This window comes from Cetorhinus maximus, chromosome 23 (genome assembly GCF_964194155.1).
Source record: "Cetorhinus maximus chromosome 23, sCetMax3.hap1.1, whole genome shotgun sequence".
In the NCBI taxonomy this organism is placed as follows: domain Eukaryota; kingdom Metazoa; phylum Chordata; class Chondrichthyes; order Lamniformes; family Cetorhinidae; genus Cetorhinus; species Cetorhinus maximus.
Genome location: NC_135901.1, coordinates 8,353,866 through 8,374,023, shown reverse-complemented (window position 1 = coordinate 8,374,023; position 20,158 = coordinate 8,353,866). Strand labels below are relative to the sequence as shown.

General features: G+C 43.4%; 1 protein-coding gene and 2 non-coding genes across 3 annotated transcripts in view; 1 reads left to right on the top strand and 2 right to left on the bottom strand.

The window, feature by feature from the left end:
* The window catches only part of LOC144698179 (uncharacterized), a 96,408-nt gene that overhangs the window by 72,138 nt on the left and 4,112 nt on the right, over window positions 1-20,158 (top strand). The window lies entirely within an intron of this gene.
* Window positions 6,663-6,744, bottom strand: trnas-cga (transfer RNA serine (anticodon CGA)). The gene has a single exon. It is a non-coding gene; the product is annotated as a tRNA-Ser (tRNA).
* On the bottom strand, window positions 8,979-9,060 carry trnal-uaa (transfer RNA leucine (anticodon UAA)). Its single transcript has one exon. It is a non-coding gene; the product is annotated as a tRNA-Leu (tRNA).

Genomic DNA, 20,158 nt, shown 5'->3' with positions numbered 1-20,158 from the left:
TGCTGACCATCCAACTTCCACATTTTAGACAATATACTTAACGGTTCTCTCTCTTTTCGTACTGTCCCTCTCACCTTTAAATCCACTATTGTCTCTCATCATAAGAAAATCCTTCGACCCCACCATCCTCCTCCACTCTTTTCTCTAACTTTGTACTTGCCGGTAAACTGTTCAATCTCTAATTCTTTTCCAGTTTGGATCAAAGGTTCCTGACCTGAAGCATTCACTCTGTTTCCCTCTCTGTAGATGCTGTTTGACCTGCTCAGAGTTTCCAATATTTTTTGTTTTGAGGTCAAACAAATATACGAATTAGGAGCAGGACGAGGCCACTCGGCCCCTCGAGTCTGATCTAATTGAACTGATTTAATTGTAACCTTAACTCCACATTCCTGCCTATCCCTGATAACCTTTCACCTCCTTGCTTATCAAGAATCTACCGAGCTCTGCCTTAAAAATATTGAAAGACTGTGCCTCCACCGCCTTTTGAGGAAGACAATTCCAAAGACTCATGACCCTCTGAGTGAAAAATATTCTCTTCAATTCTGTCTTAAATGGGCCACCCTTTATTTTTAAACAGTGACCCCCTAGTTCTAGGTTGGATTTCCACCTAGGGTGTTACAGTATTTTGTTTTTGGGTCAGAGTGGATCAGTTTTCTCTGGAATGAGACAACAGTAACTGTCACCCTTGTTCGACTCACTGTTAATTCCTCATCAGTAACAATGTTAAACACAAAGTTTCCAGCCGGGATTGAACCGGGGACTTTCTCATGTAAAGTAAACGTGAGAATCACTGCACTGGGGAAATGAGTGTGAATCCCCCCGGACAGAGGGGAACAGACCATCCATCTCTAGCTCTAATTCCCAAACAGAAAATGCTGCCAAGAATCAGCAAGTCAGGCTGAGTCTGTGGCCGCTCTCAGCGTTTGAAACCGTCACAATACCCGGGTGATTGACGGCAGCTCCGGACCAATAGGAAGAGAGGGCGGGACTGGTCCTCCATCCAATCGGAGTGAATGGAGGGGCGGGGCCAGGCTGTGACTGAAGCATGCGCAGTGCGGGTAATGGCGATGGGGAGACGGGTCCACAATGGGTAAAGGTGGAGATGGCGGGGCGGAGGGAGCGATGGATCCGGCGCGTGGACCGAGAGGCTCCGGAAACATGTGTAAACCGCAAACCCCGGAAATAAACTGACCGGTCCCCCTCCCCAGTTTGCATCGAGCGGGGCTGCAGCTCCCAGATCAATGAAGAGCCGGTTTAAACCAGAAGACATAGGAGCAGAAATTAGGCCATTCGGCCCATCGAGTCTGCTCCGCCATTCAATCATGGCTGATAAGTTTCTCAACCCTATTCTCCCGCCTTCTCCCCGTAACCTTTGATCCCCTTACCAATCAAGAACCTATTTATCTCGGTCTTAAATACACTCAATGACCTGGCCACCACAGCCTTCTGTGGCAATGAATTCCATAGATTCACCACTCTCTGGTTAAAGACGTTTCTCCTCATCTCTGTTCTAAAAGGTCTTCCCTTTACTCTGAGGCTGTGCCCTCGGGTCCTAGTCTCTCCTACTAATGGAAACATCTTCCCCACGCCCACTCTATCCAGGCCTTTCAGTATTCTGTAAGTTTCAATCAGATCCCCCCTCATCCTTCTAAACTCCATCGAGTATAGACCCAGAGTCCTCAAGCGTTCCTCATATGTTAAGCCTTTCATTCCTGGGATCATTCTCGTGAACCTCCTCTAAACCCTCTCCAGGGACAGCACATCCTTCCTGAGATACGGGGCTCAAAATTGCTCACAATATTCTAAATGTGGTCTGACCAGAGCCTTAGAAAGCCTCAGCAGCACATCCCTGCTTTTATATTCAAGTCCTCTAAAAATAAATGCCAACATTGCATTTGCCTTCCTAACTACCGACTCAACCTGCAAGTTAACCTTAAGAGAATCCTGGACTAGGACTCCCAAGTCCATTTGCACTCCAGATTTCTGAATCCTCTCCCCATTTACAGAAGAGTCTATGTCTCTATTCTTCCTACCAAAGTGCATGACCTCACACTTCCCCACGTTGTATTCCGTCTGCCACTTCTTTGCCCATTCTCCTAACCTGTCCAAATCATTCTGCAGCCTCCCCGCCTCCTCAATACTACCTGTCCCTCCACCTATCTTTGTATCATCTGCAAACTTAGCCAGGATGCCCTCAGTTCCTTCATCTAGATCATTAATGTATAAAGTGAAAAGTTGTGGTCCCAACACTGACCCCTGCGGAACTCCACTAGTCACCGGCCACCATCCTGAGAAGGACCCCCTTATCCCCACTCTCTGCCTCCTGCCAGACAGCCAATCTTCTATCCATGCTAGTACCTTGCCACTAACACCATGGGCTCTTATCTTACGAAGCAGCCTCCTGTGCGGCACCTTGTCAAAGGCCTTCTGGAAGTCCAAGTAGATAACATCCATTGGCTTTCCTTTGTCTAACAGACCCATATCAAATGCATTACCTGGTGCCTGGCATTCTTTTGCTTGCCAGTCAAGTTTGCAATTCGATGTTGTCTATTTCAGAGAGCCTCAAGTTAACCAAGGGCATCAATATCAAATACATTAATACTGAATGTTAAATAAGGTAAAAAATTGCTGAGAAAAGTTTGTTTAATTTCTTCTGCTGAGGAGAAGTGTGTTCATAATGATTGAGCAGAAAGCATTGCTGCCTAAGACATTCTGTAGTTTGAAATTCAAACAAACTGAGGCACCAGGCGGAAACCAAGAGTTGTCTTCCTGTAACAAGTGACGTGACCTCTCAGTCTAACCATTGGAATCCTCCAAACATTCTGACAGATCAACACTTTTTCCTAAACAAATATGTATTCTGTAAGATTGCCTTCCCAGAACAAATGCATTTTAAACCAAATGAAAGAAACAAACTATGCCAGCTTTTGATCTTGGCAGGGCTCTGTTGAACTGTAACATTGATTTCCCACTGTGATATAACACCCTTGATTAGCTCCACCCTTGTGGAGCAAATGTAATTAGATTCTGTAAATCAACTCAGAAATAATGAGGTGTTTGATCAGAAAAATGAGCACTTTTGTCAATTCGATATGAAATCAATAGAAAAAGTAAATAATGTTCATATGCATAACTATGTAAGAAGCACTAGTCTAAATCTTCATGGCATTGGGTGAGGGAAACAGTGTTACTTAAGGTAAACTAGGCATGGAATATGCAGAATCTCCTTTTTCAAAAGGGAATTGTGCAATTAATTGATATTCAGAATAATAACAGGTTTACTAAAAGAGGGATGGAAACTGAGATTAATTCGTTTGCTCTTATAAAAAGCTGATCGGGACAAGATTATGGAAGGGCCCCTTATGCCATTGAATAGATACATGGTGCTTTGCCGTTTTATGATTACATTGTTATATGAGTCTGTCTGCAGCATTCCTGACAATACCAGCTGAATTCTATTTCTCCGATACAGAGACCCAGAGTGCTGCTGCATGACAGAATGGCTTAACATTCCAGATAGGCCTTGGTCAGTCGGACAGCTCACCCTTCATTCTCCCCTGATTCCGTTTCCTAAAGAGTTTGTAAATATTCACAGAACTGGAGACTGGGTTTCCTGTTTTGGTTCCTCCTCCATTTTTCCACCTGCCAATGAACAACATTTTCCAAAATCTCGTCACAATGTTCCGCCTTGCACCATGTTCAGGGGTGAACACATTCAGTTTTGTAGAGACTATAAAGGCCGGGATCGTTTTCTTTAGAGCAAAGCAGGTTAAACTGAGTTTTCATGGTGTTGTTTAAAATTACTGTGCTAAGGAAGGGATCGGCGGCGGGCGGTTTGATAGAGCAGTTAGGGAGAAACTGTTTCCACTCTCGAGGGTCAGTCACCAGAGCACTGGCGTTTTTGATATTTAAATAAAGACAGGCTTGCATTTATATAGCACCTTTCCCGACCAGCGGACGTCTCAAATCGCTTTCCAGTCAATGAAGGACATTGTGAAGTGTCGTCATTGTGATGTAGGAAACCCGGTAGCCAATCACCGCTCAGCAAACTCCCACAAACAATAATGTCATAATGAGCGGAGAATGTGTCTTTGTGACGTTGATTGAGGGATAAATTTGACCAGGAAGCGGGGAGAACTCCCCTGCTCTTCTTTCAAATAGGCTCATGGCATCTTTTACATTCTGGCGCCTAAATCCCGTTCATGTCTCTTCTTTCCAGGCTGAATAAGAAAGGAGGGATTTCACCATGCCTGCACTGAGCCTCGGTTTCCTCGGACATTTTATCGCACCCTGGCAGTTTTTCCTCTTCCTCTGCTGAAGACCGATACAAAGTGATGATGTAGCGTGTCTGCTATTTCTTCTGTTTCAATTACAATATCGCTTTCGTCTGTCTTTTGGAGCACACATTACTGTTCTTCATCTTTGAGACGACGAGTAAGTATGTTAACCTACAGCAATAAACAGATTCATTTATTTTGCTAACTGAACGAACTGTTAATATGTCTGTCGAGTGACAGTAGAAAGTGTTTTACAACCTTTACTGCATCGGGTGCGATAAAATGTCACTTATGTTTTATTTGTGGGATGTTCTTTAGTATTTCGAGAAGACCAATTGTCACGTGACCGTATTACGCAAGTGCACTCAAACGTGCGGATTTCGGTAACATTTTCCCGGGTTTCGAACCGGGAGACTATTTGCGTGTTAGGGCCACGACGCTAGAGAAACCCTGCACTGCCGAATTCTCAATGGTCTTAGCTGAAACGGTAACCTGTGCGGCCATGCAGCAGCACTTTGGGTTTTTGTTTCGAAGAAATGGAATTCAGCTGCTATCATTAGGAATGCTGGAGACAGACTGATTTAATAATGTTGCCATAAAATGGTACAGCACATGAGGAGACAATTCGGCCCATCGTGTCTATGGCAGCTTTTTGCAAAGAGCATTCCAATCAGTCCCAATGACCCAAAAATACAGACTCGAAACGTTAACTCTGTTTCTTTCTCCACAGCTGCTGACAGATCGGCTGAGTTTTTCCAGCATTTTCTGTTTTTGTTTCAGATTTGCAGCATCCGCAGTATTTTGATTTATTTTGATCCTGGAGTCTCTTTACTCCGGGATGTACAAAACCCGTCACTTCTCTTCTTTCATTCTCACGCTTCCATTTCTAGTTTGAGTTGGTTGCCCTTTCGGGCTCTTAAACAAATCCATTTGGACGGACAAGTGGCAGCTGAAATTTAACGTAAGGAAGTGTGAAGTGATTCATTTTGGTCGGAGAGGAAAGGCAACAGGAAATAAAGCGTACAGATTTATGTTGCACAGCGAGTGGTTAGGATCCGGAATGTAGCAATGCGGCTCAGTTCCACACGCAGGTGAACGAATTTTTACCATCGCATTCACTTCACGCTTTACAACTACATTCACTTTAGTTTTGTAGCTTCATATTAAAATGGTTCAGAGAGAAAAAGCAGATTGGAAAGATTCCTTTTGTATCTTTTTGAACTGGAAATGTCTGAGATGGAGAATACGAGTTAAAAAATGTGACGTGAAAGTGAAGAATTTGATGTCTATCAGTTGCTTTTAGTGATGAATATCTGCCGTGCGCTGCCTTGTCAGTTTCACAGGAGCCGCAGTGATTAGGTTGGTGGGTTTTGGAAATTGAATTTTGCAATTCACAGCTTTGGGACTATTTCACCACGCTGTCGATTTCATGTTCCAGCCAATAGCTACGTTGATTTTCATTGGCTGAAGAAATAATTTGTGTCCTATCTCAACATGACATTTTGTCGGAGAAACTTCGCCCTCGTGAAAATGGTCCAGAATGAAGAAAATGGCAAAAGCCGCGTGGATATCCCGAGATGCAAGCGCAGAAAGCAGCTTCCTTGGTAGTCCAGTGGTTAGGATTCGGCGATCTCATCGCTGCGGCCCGTGTTTGCATCCTGGTCAGAAGCTAGCCGCTTAATTCTCTTGTTAAAACGACTTGATTGAGTTCCTGATTGAAAACAGAAAATGCGTTACAGCTCTGCCCGAATCAGTGGAGTTGGAACTGAAGCTCCGCATCAGAAATGAAAATGTCACATGTGCGTCAGGTCGAGAACAAATGTCGATGTCGAGCTGGAAAGTAAAAGAATAAAAGAGAAAGGCTGAGATCGGTTGCAAAGCACTGGCTACAACGATGTTGGTACAAGGCAGAATATGGATGGGAATGGGGCTGCTTTTACTGGAGCACTGTGTATAGTTCTGAGAATGGCACCTGATAAGAATCAGTATTGATTTTGGAAACACGGCAGCGCTGATCCACCAGGATGTGAGTTCTGGAATGTGAGTGGACATTCTACCCGCTGTAAACTTGAGGTCATTCAAAACTCTGCTGCCCGTGTCTAAACTCGCAGCAAGTCCCATTCCCCTATCACCCCTGTGCTTTCTGACCTACATTGGCTCCTGGACAAGTGCTATCTTTAGTTTAAAATTCTCCTGCTTGTTTTCAAATCCCTCCATGTCCTTGACCCTCTCTTTCTCTTTAGTCTCCCAGAACCCCAAAACCTTCTGAGATGTCCACACACCTTGAGATGTGGCAGATGAACGGAAATAGGAAAACGCTGGAGAGTTTATTTTCTACAATTGACCAATAGTTTTATTTGGTTGAAATCGGGAATAATGAGGAAACGTAGTCGGCAGGATTCGAACCTATGTAGGAAGACCCTAATGGATTTCGAATCCATCGCCTTAACCACTCGGCCACGACTACGAGTATGCTTAGATCATTCATATAAAATAATAGGTGGCTACAGCAGAGCAGGAAGACATTCGCCAGGTCATATTCGTGCCAGATCTTTGGAAGATCCAATCAGCTGGTTCCACACAGGCTCCTTTTCCCCCACAGAAATTCATATTTGTATTGTCTCTCTTTGTTCTTCCCATCAAAATAAAACACCGCACACTCCACTTCAACTGAAGCTTCTCCGTCTAAAGATTTCGTAACACGGCGCGAATACCAGCTCATTGAAACAGTGGGATTCGTGCCCACCCCCAACAAAAGGGTGGTTTTTAAACACAGCATTTAAGACCGCTCGGCCACAATAACATAATGGACGCCTTTTACCTTACCTGGTATTTCCATTGAAATATAGATAGTAAGGAAAAGAGCAGGAAGCAGCTTTCAGGTGCCTCGAACCTGCTCCGCCACTTATTTAGATCATGGCGGATTGCCAACCTCAACACTAATTTCTACCCCATCGATCTATCCCTTTATTTCCTTAGAATCAAAAAATCAATCCATCTTAACCTTCAATGTACTCGCCGACTGAGGATCTGCAGATGTCTGGGCTACAGTACTCCAAAGATTCACAACCCTTTGAGTGAAGAAATGTCTCCTCAACTCAGTCCTAAATGGCTGATACATTATCCGCAGAATGTGAGCCCAGTTCTAGGCGCTCCAGCCGGGGGGAAAACAGCCTCTCACCATGAACACTCTCAAACTGTCTCAGAATTTCACACTTTGCAAAGAGGTAAAGGAGACCGAGACAGAGACAGGGAGACTGTGGGGGCGAAAACAGATATACGGAGACAAAGAGAGACAGATAGAAACAGAGTTGGCTCGACACTGAAAGGAACAGATACACGTCACCATTGATAACTTAGATTGAAAGACGGAAAAGAAGAAGAGAATAAAAGACTTACATTTAAACAGAGCCTTTCACGAACTCAGGGCAACAGAAAGTGCTGTACAGCCGATGGAATGCTTTTGAAGTGTAGTCAGTGTTGTAATTTAATGACACAGAGAGACAGTTCGACAAAAATGCTGATCGAGCAAATGACAAAATGTGATCTTAAGAACTACACCTCAATGTAAACATTTCATTCTATGTTTCTAAACTTTTCATTATTTGTTTGATCAGATTCAGCAGGTAGAACCCTTGACAAAACAGGGACAAAGCATTCCATTTCTATAAGGCCCGCGTTCAGCCTTCCCTTTTCTAGAGTAAAGAGCTTCAGACTGTTCAGCCTTTCCAGGTGATTATAACATTTGGAATTGAACTTTAATTTTCCTATTCCTTCAGAGATATGGCCGCAGTAGAAACAGTTCCTAGGGTCTGAGGGATTTCAGTTTGGACTATTTATATTTACAAATTCATTCTCTCGGTGTGTCCATTGCCTTAACTCCTCCACCACAAGGACTCGGTTTCTGTCTGATTTAATGTTGCTCAGTGTAAATGTCAATCATCCCCCACTTTGTAACATACGGGCACTTAGGCGCTGAGCAGTCTCCATTCAAAAACAAATAGAGCCGGAATTCCCCTCTTGCATGTTTTAAAGCTGCTCTTTTTTGTTTGTCCGATTTTAATATGAAGCTACTCAACTAATATAAATAAAGTTTTGATTGGTAAAAGTGGGGAACTGAAGCGCATTGACACACACACAGGAACACATACATACATATAAGACCGAGAGTGACAGAGACCACAAAGATATCACAAATTGGTTAAGTTTTGTTTTCACAAATCCGACAGCAAATTCCGTAAATGCTTGTAGATGAACGGCAATAGGAAAAAACCAAAGTGTTTGGCTGTGTTTTTTATTCCATTGAACAGATAATTAGTTCTGTATCTGCAGGCGCCTGGTTAAAATCAGGAATGAGAAGTATAGTCGGCAGGATGGTACCCTGGGTGGGGACAATCCATCACCTTAACCTCTCCGCTTTCGCCTACAGACCCTATGCGCTCACCAGTCGGGGTCATATAAAATCACAGAATGATTACAGAAGAGAAGGAGGTCATTCGGCCCGTCATGTTGGCTCTTTGGAGGAGCAACTCAACTAGTCTCACAATGCCGGCCTTTTACCAGTCGCCCTGTAATTTATATTCACATTTCCTCTCCTCGGGATTCCGACCAATCGGAAACACCGCTCACTTTCCTGCTATAAATTTTAGCAGCCTCCCCTCCGCCGGAAGCGATTTGCACGAAGTCCCCAAAATTATCACCTGGTAGTGGTGGGATTCGAGCCCACGTCTCGTTAGAGACTGGAACTTAAGTCCAGCGACTTAGACCGCTCGGCTACACTACCACGGTGCTTGCAGCCAGTCATCGTCATGACTGGTATTGGCACTGAATGAGAATATAAGCAATCAGACCAGGAGTCTGCCAAAAGGCCCCTGGAGCTTGCTCAGCTACTTCATAAGGTCACGGAGGATCCTGGGCCTCAACACCAATTTTCCAGCCGATCCCTATAGCCCTTGATTCCTTTGCTGTACCTCGTCTTTGTGGCATAAGTGGTGAGTGTGTTCCGATACCTTCAACACATCTTTGTTCCTTTGTCTGTGACATCTTTTGATTATCTGCTCCTATCACTGCTTGCTTATCCCTACAACCACCAGCCCCCCCAACTTCTCCCCCTCCCCCCCCCACCCTCCCCTTAAACCAGCTTATATTTCACCCCTCTCCTAATATTACTCAGTTCTGTTGAAGGGTCATGAGAACTCGAAACGTCAACTCTTTTCTTCTCCACCGATGCTGCTTGACCTGCTGAGTTTTTCCAGGTATTTCTGTTTTTGTTAACTGAAAACTTGGTGGTTTGACATCATCCGGCAATGACATACGTCTCTTCCTCACCCTCTTCCCTTCTTACTTCCATTGCCGTCATAGTTCCGGATTGTGCGCTTTGATCTGATGAAAATATTCCCCAAACTTTGTCAGCCATCTGTTGTCCAGTATGTTCTCACACAAACAGGCGTTTAAATATTAATTTCAAACACAATGAGAATAAAAATAGTTCAACTGCGTATATACATCCAATTCATGAGAAAATATAGGATTCAAAGCTGCGAATAGAAATTCATTCTCTGAATATATTAAGAGAACTGGAGCACACCATTGCACCGTGTGAAGTTCCATTTAATTTGTGGATGTTATACAACTGGTATCAAGATAACTGGTATTAAAATAATCTCAGAATCAATATAAAGAAACGGTACAAAAAGGGAAACAGTTACAATAATAATGCAATCAACATAATAAAAACATATTAATTTGCCATAACGACAATCCAGAGATATTCGCGAATATTTTCATTTAGAGTCGATATTTCACAGACAGAATTCCACCTGGAGTCGCTCAAGGGCTCCACCTTTGACCAAACCTACAGAGCAGACAGTTCAGCAGTGTCACAGGTCAGAGCTGTGCCATGAAACTAACAGATCTTTTCATTATGTTATTGTGGTTTATTGTAAAGTAGGTTTATGGTGGTGAGTGTATGGTTCTGTCTGTGTGATTTAATTGCATTAGGGCCAGATAGGCTGCAAGCTTCAAATTATCAAAATAAATTAGGGGCAAAAGGTATTTTAAATGCTATTGAGTAAACATGGATGAGGTCTTAGCACGTATAGTGTGAAGGAAATTCGCATTTTTAGATAAGTGAAGGAAGTTAAGAAAGGCCAAGTAGTGTATTTATTTTCCCAAAGGTACTGACCATGTTAGCAACATGAAAAATTTTTGTATCATGGGAAAAGTAAATTTCCAAAGACACAAAGAACAACGGAATTTACAGATTAAAGAGAGAGAAACATATATGAAGAGGAATGGAAGGCTATGTTGGGGGGCCATGTAAGATCTAATAGGACCGTGCATAACAACCTTGGGGAAGCCTCCAGCCGCTTTAGCAGACGCCTGCTGTGTCCAGTAACCAAAGGTGGAGGATAGCCTTTGGAATTCCACTGTCAAGTAGGCGCTGTGGTAAATTTGCTTGCTTGCTACTTAAATTTTAAAGCTATTTTGGACTGCTGCCCTAAAGAGGGTGTATAGTTGGGAGTGAGGTTAATTAGGGATTTTGGGATTTGTATTTCGTAACTGTAATCTTATGCATGTGCTTGAAATTATTCCTTTTGTCAATAAATGTTTTAACTTAGTTTTAAAATCTCTAAAGGTGTTAGTGGACTCATTACTTCTGAATTCGGTGCACAAATCTTCTCGTAATGAATACAAATTGTAAAACCGTTGTGATAGCGTGGCCACGTTTCCTTTGTGGAAATGGTCCGCCTGGCCGACATCATCTGCTCGGACAGCTCAGCTGGGGATGAAAGGAAACTTTACTCTGCCATGACAGTGCATCGCACATGATGCTACATTTATAACCAGCGTCATAAACTGACGCTGTTATGGAACAGAAGATTAAATAGTGGACTCTCGGAATCATTGCATTTCATGGTCCAGTGAACGATCAGGTTGAGCGATTGCTCTGAAAAGAACTGACGTCATTTTTCTTTTCAATTAACCGTAGATCTGAGCAAGGTGCGACGTCACACAAACATGGCTGACGCCAATTGGCCCGGCAGTGGATGACGCCACAATGCTTTTCGCACGCCATTGGACCGTGATTGGTTATTACCCGCATTGATTCAGGTGCGGGAGATCATGGCCTGTCTCCAGTCTCTGCTGAGCGGTGAAGTTTGAGCCGCCTGTGATCCTGACTCAGGACTGTGACCCCTTGGCATCTTAAAGGTCCCGTGCGCCCACAGAGAATGTCCGAGAAACTGGGAAGCGCAGCGGTGGAGGTTAAATATAAATGCAGCATAGAGGAGAGAAATGTGGTAGAGATTGGGATAGAGACTGAGACAGAGCAACAGATTAAACACTAACATTACCCTTTCCTAAATATCATTCCGAACCCTTCAGGTGGGCCAGCAATTTTTCCCTCCCTTAATCTTACAATGTTCATCAACAAGCGCCTGAACTCCAGGATTTTAAAGGAAAAACGGCTCTGCATCAGAAGGAAAATGTTGGAAGATATTGGGGTCTGACCAGAAATCTCTGTTGATATTCCCGTGACGGAGGGGGGGGGGGGGGGTGGAGGTACGAGGGGGTCTCTGAGGAGATGCAGCGAAATCCCTGGGGTGATGTTCAGTGAGCACAGGGGGATGATATCAGAGGGAATGGAGCTGGGAGAGAGGATCCCTGGGGTGATGTTCAGTGAGTTCAGGAGGATGGTATCAGAGGGAATGGAGCAGGGAGAGAGGATCTCTGGGGTGATGTTCAGTGAGTTCAGTTGTTTGTTGCATCAGGCAGGCCGCAGGGCCTGGGAATTTCCACGATTGTGCTACCTGGTGTTCCTATTAAACTCCAAACTGTGGTAATAACTTGCAGGATTACTGCTTGAAAATGTGTCTGTGTCAGATCGGCCCCAGCCTCTCGGAATCATCCCTGGGTTTGTACCAAATGTTCTGTGTGCGGTATATGTATACACCTTATTATTTATTTATGCGATATGGGAGCGGCTGTCTGGGTCAGCATTTATTGCCCATCCCTAATTGGCTTGAGAAGATGGACTGTGACGTCTCTGCCTTGTGAGTGTTTAATTGGACAAGGTACAGAGAGTCCAGGCGAATGCTCTGGGGTCTTGGGTTCAAATCCCAACATAACAGCTGCTGGCATGTGAATTCAATTAATAAAGTTTGGAATTGAAAACTCGACTCAGTAATGGTGACCATGGCAACAATCACCAATTGTCGTAAAAACCCAACTGCTTCACTACTGTCAGCTGTGGCTCAGTTCATAGCACCCTCGCCTTTGAATCAGAAGGTTGTGGGTTCATGTCCCACTCCCAGAAACCAAGAACTGTGAATGTACTCGAAAGAGTTACATGCGATCTGTTGATAACTCGAAAGAGTTACCCACCTTAGTACTGTCCTTTAGTGAAGGAAATCTGCCACCTACACCCAGCCTGGTCGACATGTGATTCCAGGTCCACAGCAATGTGACTTCACTGCCTGCTGAAATGGCCTCGGAAGCCGGGCTGTTCGGGGCGGTCTTGCCAGTGACACCCACATTTCATTAAAGGATAAAGAGAAAAAAACTTTTATTCTCTATCTAACCCCTACTGCACAGACCCTGGGAGTGCTTGATGGGACAGTGTAAAGGAAGCTTTCTTTCTCCACGCACTGCCCTACATCGGCCTCTGATGAAGCAGAGTCCTGCTGTTTATAATTAGCTGACAGACCAGAATATGACTGAGGCTCCCCTCGCTCTGAGGGAAAGATGTATTAACACGAATGAGTCGCTGGGTGGCGGAGTGACTCGTTCACTGACAGGTCTTCGATTCAAACACATCCCCACATCCCAGACAGGACTGGTGAAAAATACCTGTCTGGAAATGGGGGCGGGGGCGGGGGCGGTGGCGGTGGGGTGGGGTGGGGTGGGGGAGAGGGGGAACCGTGTAATAGGGAAGGTAGAGTGGTGTCGATGGGCCTTGGAGAAAGGATTTCGTCAGAACCATAGTTTGTTTCACAATAATGATTTATTAACAATTTCAGAGAACATTTTACAAAACAGTTTATTTTAAAGTTAACTGAAATGAATATGAGCGTCACATTCAGAACAGAACACATTCCCTCTGAGCTGCCAACTGTATGTATAATAGTAACAGACACCAGAAAGAGAAAACAGGAGCTCAACATTAAGGGAAGGGGATAATTGTGAATGAGGAATGAGAAAAGTTATTTATTTACACGGGGAATTCAAACTACAGGGGAATTATAAGCTACAATTAGAATACAGCGATAGTTATCTCGAAAATTTCAAACAGGAAGCCAGAAATACCATCCATGATTGTCTCAGTTACAAACTCGGAAACAAACTGAAGGTATTTCATTTTTAGAGTCACCAAGAGGACACATTTTAAATTCGGAATACAGAGATTTCAATGAAGAGCTGATGAAAATCTACAGTGCCCAAAATTCAACCGATCACTTGGTCTGTAAAATAGGATAAAATAATGAAACAGATGTTTAAAATCTGGGACATTTATATTAGAGTTTTAATCAATGAGACACTGAGAGGCTTTTCAAACCGCTTCTGTCAGTTTGAAGTGTGACTGCTAAACTGTGCTGTCACACAACAGCTCTCTGGCTCTTTGGGAGAATTGGAACTTCGCTGCTTTAATTTGGAATGCTGCAGACAGACTCATATAACAAGGTCATCATAAAATGGCATAACACCGTGTATCCATACCATGGCCCTTCCATCATCCTGTCTCTGTCAGCTTTTTAAAAATGCAAACGAATTAATCTCAGTTTCCTTCTCTCTTATAGTAAACCTGTTATTTTTCTGAATATCAATTAATTGCACAATTCCCTTTGGAAGAAGGAGTTTCTGCAGAGTCCATGCCAAGTTTGCCTTAAAAGTTTGCCTCACTGTTCCCCTCACCCAATGCCATGAAGATTTCAACTTGTGTTCCTTACAGAGCTATGCATATGAACATTATTTACTTATCTCTTGATTTCATGTCGAATTGACGAAAGTGCTCATTTTTTTGATCAAACACCTCATTATTTCTGAGTTATTTACATAATCTAATTATATTTGCTCCACAACCCGTTAATCGAGGGAAATCATTGATACAGTTAGACAGAGCCCTGCCAAGGTCACATGTTAAAATAGTTCGTTCCGTTCGTTTGGTTTGAAATAATTTTGTCCTGGGAATGAAATCTTTACAGAATACATATTTGCTTAGGAAAAAGGGCAGTGTTGATCTACCAGAATGCTTGGAGGATTCCAATGGTTAGGCTGAGAGGTCATGACTCTTGTTACAAGAAGACAACTGTTGGTTTCCACCCGGTGCCTCAGTTTGTTTTGAGTGTCATAATGCAGAAGGCTCGGTCCAGCAAATGTCTCAGGCAGCAATCCTTTCTGCTCAATCATTAGGATCACCTTTCTCCTCCTCAGAAGACGAAATTCAACAAACTTTACTCAACAGCATTTTTTACGTTATTCAAGATTCAGTATTTTTTTTTATATTAATGCCCTCGGTTGACTTGAGGCTCTCTGGAATATAGAACAACATCGAATTGCAAACGTGACTAGCAAACAAAAGAATGCCAGACGCCAGGTAATGCACTTGATATGGGTCAGTTTTGAGATTTAGCACAACAGTCAGCATTTCAACTAAATCAAAGAATTTTACAGGAAACAGATTTGAGAGTTATATCTGATCCCTCTTTGTCGTTCTGAACACACATTACTATGCGACATCTTTGACATGGTGAGTAACTGTATTAATCTGTATTGAAAGACGCATTCATTTCTGTTGTTGACTGGACGAACTGCTAATATGTGAGTGCAGTGAAATACGAATATTTATTTCTACTCAACTGTGTCATGAAATCGCAGCACGTCTGATTTTGCTGTATTCATTTTATGACCTCGGGGTGAGAGCAACTGCAACATAGGAGATTCAAGTAAGCTTACAAATCACCCTCATTATTGACTGAACCGGGGTCCTTTCGTGTGTTGGGCGAACGTGATAACCACTATACTACAGAAACTGTCATGTTTCCATTGAGCCTGTCTGGAATGTTAAACTGCGCTGCAACGCAGCAGCACTCTGGGTGTCTGTTGCAGAGAAATGGAATTCAGCTGTAATTAGCAGGAACGCTGCAGCTAGACTGACATAACCGTCTAATCGTAAAGTGGCCGAGCACCGTGTATTCATACAATCGCATGAGGCCCTTCCACCATGCGACCTCTGTCCCCTTTTTAAACGAGCAAACTAATTAATCACAATTTGCTTCTCTCTTTCAATAAACCTGTTTTTTCCTCCTTTTCATTAAATTGCTCAATTCCCTTTTGAAAAAGCAATTTCTGCAGAATCCATGCCTAGTTTGCCTTAATTCACAAGGTTCACATGATGAATTGGACTTGGGTTCCTAGTATACTTTACCATATGAACATGATGTAACTATGCAATTGATCCTTATATCGAATTTATGGAAGTGTTATTTTTTCAATCTTACTATTTTTACAACCTTATTACTTTTGCTCCACAAACCTTCAATCGAGGGCGTTATATCACAGAGGAAAATGTTTGTGAAGGAGTTTAACAGAGCTCTGCCAAGAGCACATGATTTAATAGTTCCTTTCCTTCATTTGGTTTAAAACAATTATGTTCCTGGACTGGAATCTTACAGAGGATAAATATTTGTGTAGCAAACAGGCCAATGCTGAGCTACCAGAATGTTTGGAGGTTTCCAATGGTTGGACTGAGAGGCCATGTCGCTTGTTGCAGGGAGACAACTGTTGGTTTCACCCTGGTGCCTCAGCTTGTTTTGAATTTCTCAATGTAGACGTGTCCGTCCCGCAAATGTCTCCGGGTGCAATGCTTTCTGCTCAATCATGAGGAACATCCGTCTTATCCTTGGAAGACGAAATTGAACAAACTGTATTTGTTCCGCTATTCTATATTTAATATTTATAATTTATCTGTTATTGATGCCTTCATTTGAATTGAGACTCTCTGAAATATACAGCAAACTTGAATTGCAAACATGACTGATAGATAGAAGAGTGCCAGTCAGCAGGGAATGCAAATCATATGGTGCTCATTTGAAATTGAGCACAGATAGCTTGTAAACAAAATTGAATAATTTTACTGGGAATTGTTTTGAGAATGATTCGTTCATGACATTTGATCCCTCTTTGTTCCAGTTGAGAAGCTTTCTGGCGCATAAATGGCGTCCATGTAGAAGACAGGAGGGAAGCCAACAGATCTGCACTGTGCCTCGGTGTCCATAGCTCCCTGGGTCATTTTTTCTGAAATTCTATTCTGAAGACCAATTATTTAAAGAAGTGATTCCGTACCAACTCTGTCATTTCCTCTGGTTCAATTACAGCATCGCTTGCGCCTGTTTTTATGAGCGCACTATAACATGAGATGTCTTTGAGGTGGTCAGTAACAATGTAAATCTGCATCGAAAACCCACTAAATTCTGTTGCTGACCGGACGAACTGCTAAAATGCGTTTTAGCATTTCTTGCTATTTTGACTCCATTCTCTCTTCTCTTGTCCAGTCCCTTCCCATCTACATCCGTGATTCCTCTGACACCCTACATCATATCAACAATTTCCAGTTCCCTGGCCCCAACCACCTCCTCTGCACCATGGATGTCCAATCCCTCTACACCTCCATCCCCCACCGGGATGGTCTGATGGCTCTCCGCTTCTTCCTCAAACAGAGGCCTGAACAATCCCCATCCACCACTACTCTCCTCCATCTGGCTGAACTTGTTCTCACACTGAACAATTTCTCCTTAAACTCCTCTCACTTCCTCCAAATAAAAGGTGTGGCTATGGGTACCCACATGGGCCCCAGCTATGCCTGTCTCTTTATGGGGTTTGTGGAACATTCCTTGTTCCAGTCCTACTCCGGCCCCCTCCCACAACTCTTTCTCCGGTACATCGATGATTACTTCAGTGCTGCTTCATGCTCTCGTCTGGACCTGGAAAAATTTATTAATTTTGCATCCAATTTCCACCCCTCCATCATTTTCACATGGTCCATCTCTAACACTTCCCTTCCGTTACTTGACCTCTCTGTCTCAATTTCTGGTGATAGACTGTCCACCAATATCCAATACAAGCCTCCCGACTCCCACAGCTACCTCGACTACAGCTCCTCACACCCCGCTTCCTGTAAAGACTCCATCCCATTCACTCAGTTCCTTCACGTCTGTCGCATCTGTTCTGATGATGCCACTTTCAAAAACAGTTCCTCTGACATGTCTTCCTTCTTCCTTAACCGAGATTCTCCACCCATGGTGGTTGACAGGGCCCTCAACCGTGTCCGTCCCATCTCCCGCGCATCTGCCCTCACACCTTCCTCTCCCTCCCAGAAACATGATAGGTTCCCCCTTGTCCTCACTTATCACCCCACCAGCCTCTGCATTCAAAGGATCATCCTCCGCCATTTCTGCCAACTCCAGCATGATGCCACCACCAAACACATCTTCCCTTCACCCCTCCTGGCGGCATTCCGCAGGGATCATTCCCTCCTGGACACTCTGGTCCACTCCTCCATCACCCCCTACACCTCAACCGCCTCCCATGATACCTTCCCATGCAACCACAGAAGGTGCAACACCTGCCCCTTTACTTCCCCTCTCCTCACCGTCCAAGAGCCCAAACACTCTTTTCAAGTAAAGCAGCATTTCACGTGCACTTCCCTCAATTTAGTCTACTGCATTCATTGCTCCCAATGCAGTTTCCTCTATATTGGAGAGACCAAACGCAGACTGGGTGACCACTTTGCAGAACACCTTCAGTCTATCTGCAAGTATGACCCAGACCTCCCTGTTGCTTGCCATTTCAACACTCCACCCTGCTCTCATGCCCACATGTCCGTCCTCGGCCTGCTGCATTGTTCCAGTGAAGCTCAACGCAAACTGAAGGAACAGCACCTCATCTTCCGACTAGGCACTTTACAGCCTTCCGGACTGAATATTGAGTTCAACAATTTTAGATCATGAACTCTCTCCTCTATCCCCACCCCTTTTCCGACCCCCCCCCCCCACCCCCACCCCCCCCCCACCCCACTTTTTTTCCAATAATTTAGAAATATTTTTCTTTTCCCATCTATTTCCATTATTTTTAAATGTATTTCCATCCATTGTTTTATCTCTACCTTTTAGCCTTTTTCGATTCCTTCACCCCACCCCACCCCCATTAGGGCTATCTGTACCTTTCTTGTCCTGCTTTCTACCCTTAATTAGCACATTCCTTTAGATAATATCACCACTTTCAACACCTCTTTGCCCTTTTGTCTATGACATCTTTTGGCTATCTCCACCTATCACTGGCCCTCTATCCAGCTCTACTTGTCCCACCCCCCCCCTCCCCCCCCCTCCCACCCCCCACCCCCCCCCCCCCTTAAACCAGATTATATTTCACCTCTCTTCTATTTTTACTTAGTTCTGTTGAAGAGTCATCCGGACTCAAAACGTTAACTGTGTTCCTCTCCGCAGATGCTGCCAGACCTGCTGAGTTTTTCCAGATATTTTTATTTTTGTTTTGAATTTCCAGCATCCGCAGTTTTTTGCTTTTATGCAAAAATGCGTGTCGAGTCAAAAAACGAGTATCTATTTCTACTCAGTGTGTCATGAAATTTCAGCGTTTCTGATTTTGCTGCATTCATTTTAAGGCCCATATAAGAGCAAAAGCACCATGCCTGAAGCATGCGAGATTCAGGTAACATTCAACAACAAACCTGAACTGCGCAAATTTCCCTGTCACAAAATTAGCAAGCTCAGATAATGTTTGCCTGGTTTTGAGCCAGAGTTTTTTTGTGTGTTAAGCGAATGTGATAACCACTACACTACAGAAACATTGACCAGCCTTGATGGCAGTGAGCCTATCTGGAATGTTAAACTGTGCTGTCCCGCAGCAGCTCTCTGGCTCTTTGGTTGGGGGAAATGGAATTCAGCTGCTATAATTTGGAATGCTGCAGACAGGCTCAGAAAACAATGTCATCATAAAATGGTATAACACCATGTATCCGTACCATGGCCCTTCCATCATCCTGTCTCTGTCAGCTTTTTAAAGGAGCAAACCAATTAATCACAGTATCCTTCTCTCTTATAATAAATCTGTTATTTTTTCTGAATATTAATTAATTGCACAATTTCCTTAAGAAAAAGGAGTTTCTGCAGATTCCATCCCTAGTTTGCCTTAAATAATACTGTTTCCCTCACCCAATGCCATGAAGATTTAGACCTGGGTCCCCTACATAGCTTTGCATATGAACATTATTTACCTTTTCTCTTGATTTCATGTCGAATTGACGAAAGTGCTCATTTTTCTGATCAAACATCTCATTATTTCTGAGTTATTTGCACAATCTAATTACATTTGCTCTACAACTCGTTAATCGAGAGTGTTACATCACAGAGGAAAATGATTGCTACAGTTAAATAGAGCCCTGGCAGGATCACATGCTGAAATAGGTCATTTCGTTCAGCTGGTTTGAAATAATTTTGATCTGGGAATGTAATTTTACAGAATATTTATTTCTTTAGGAAACAGGGCAGTGCTGATCTACCAGAATGTTTGGAGGATTCCAATGGTTAGACTTGAGAGGTCATGTCACTTGTTACAGGAAGACAACTTTTGGTTTCCAGCTGGTGCCTCAGTTTGTTTTGAATTTCGTAATGCAGAAGGCTCGGTCCAGTAAATGTCTCAGGCAGCAATGCTTTCTGCTCAATCATTATGAACACCCTTCTCCTCAGAAGACGAAATTCAACAAACTTTTTTCAGCAATTTTTTACGTTATTCAACATTCAGTATTAATATATTTCTATTTGTTATTGATGCCCTCAGTTGACTTGAGACTTTCTGAAATATACAAC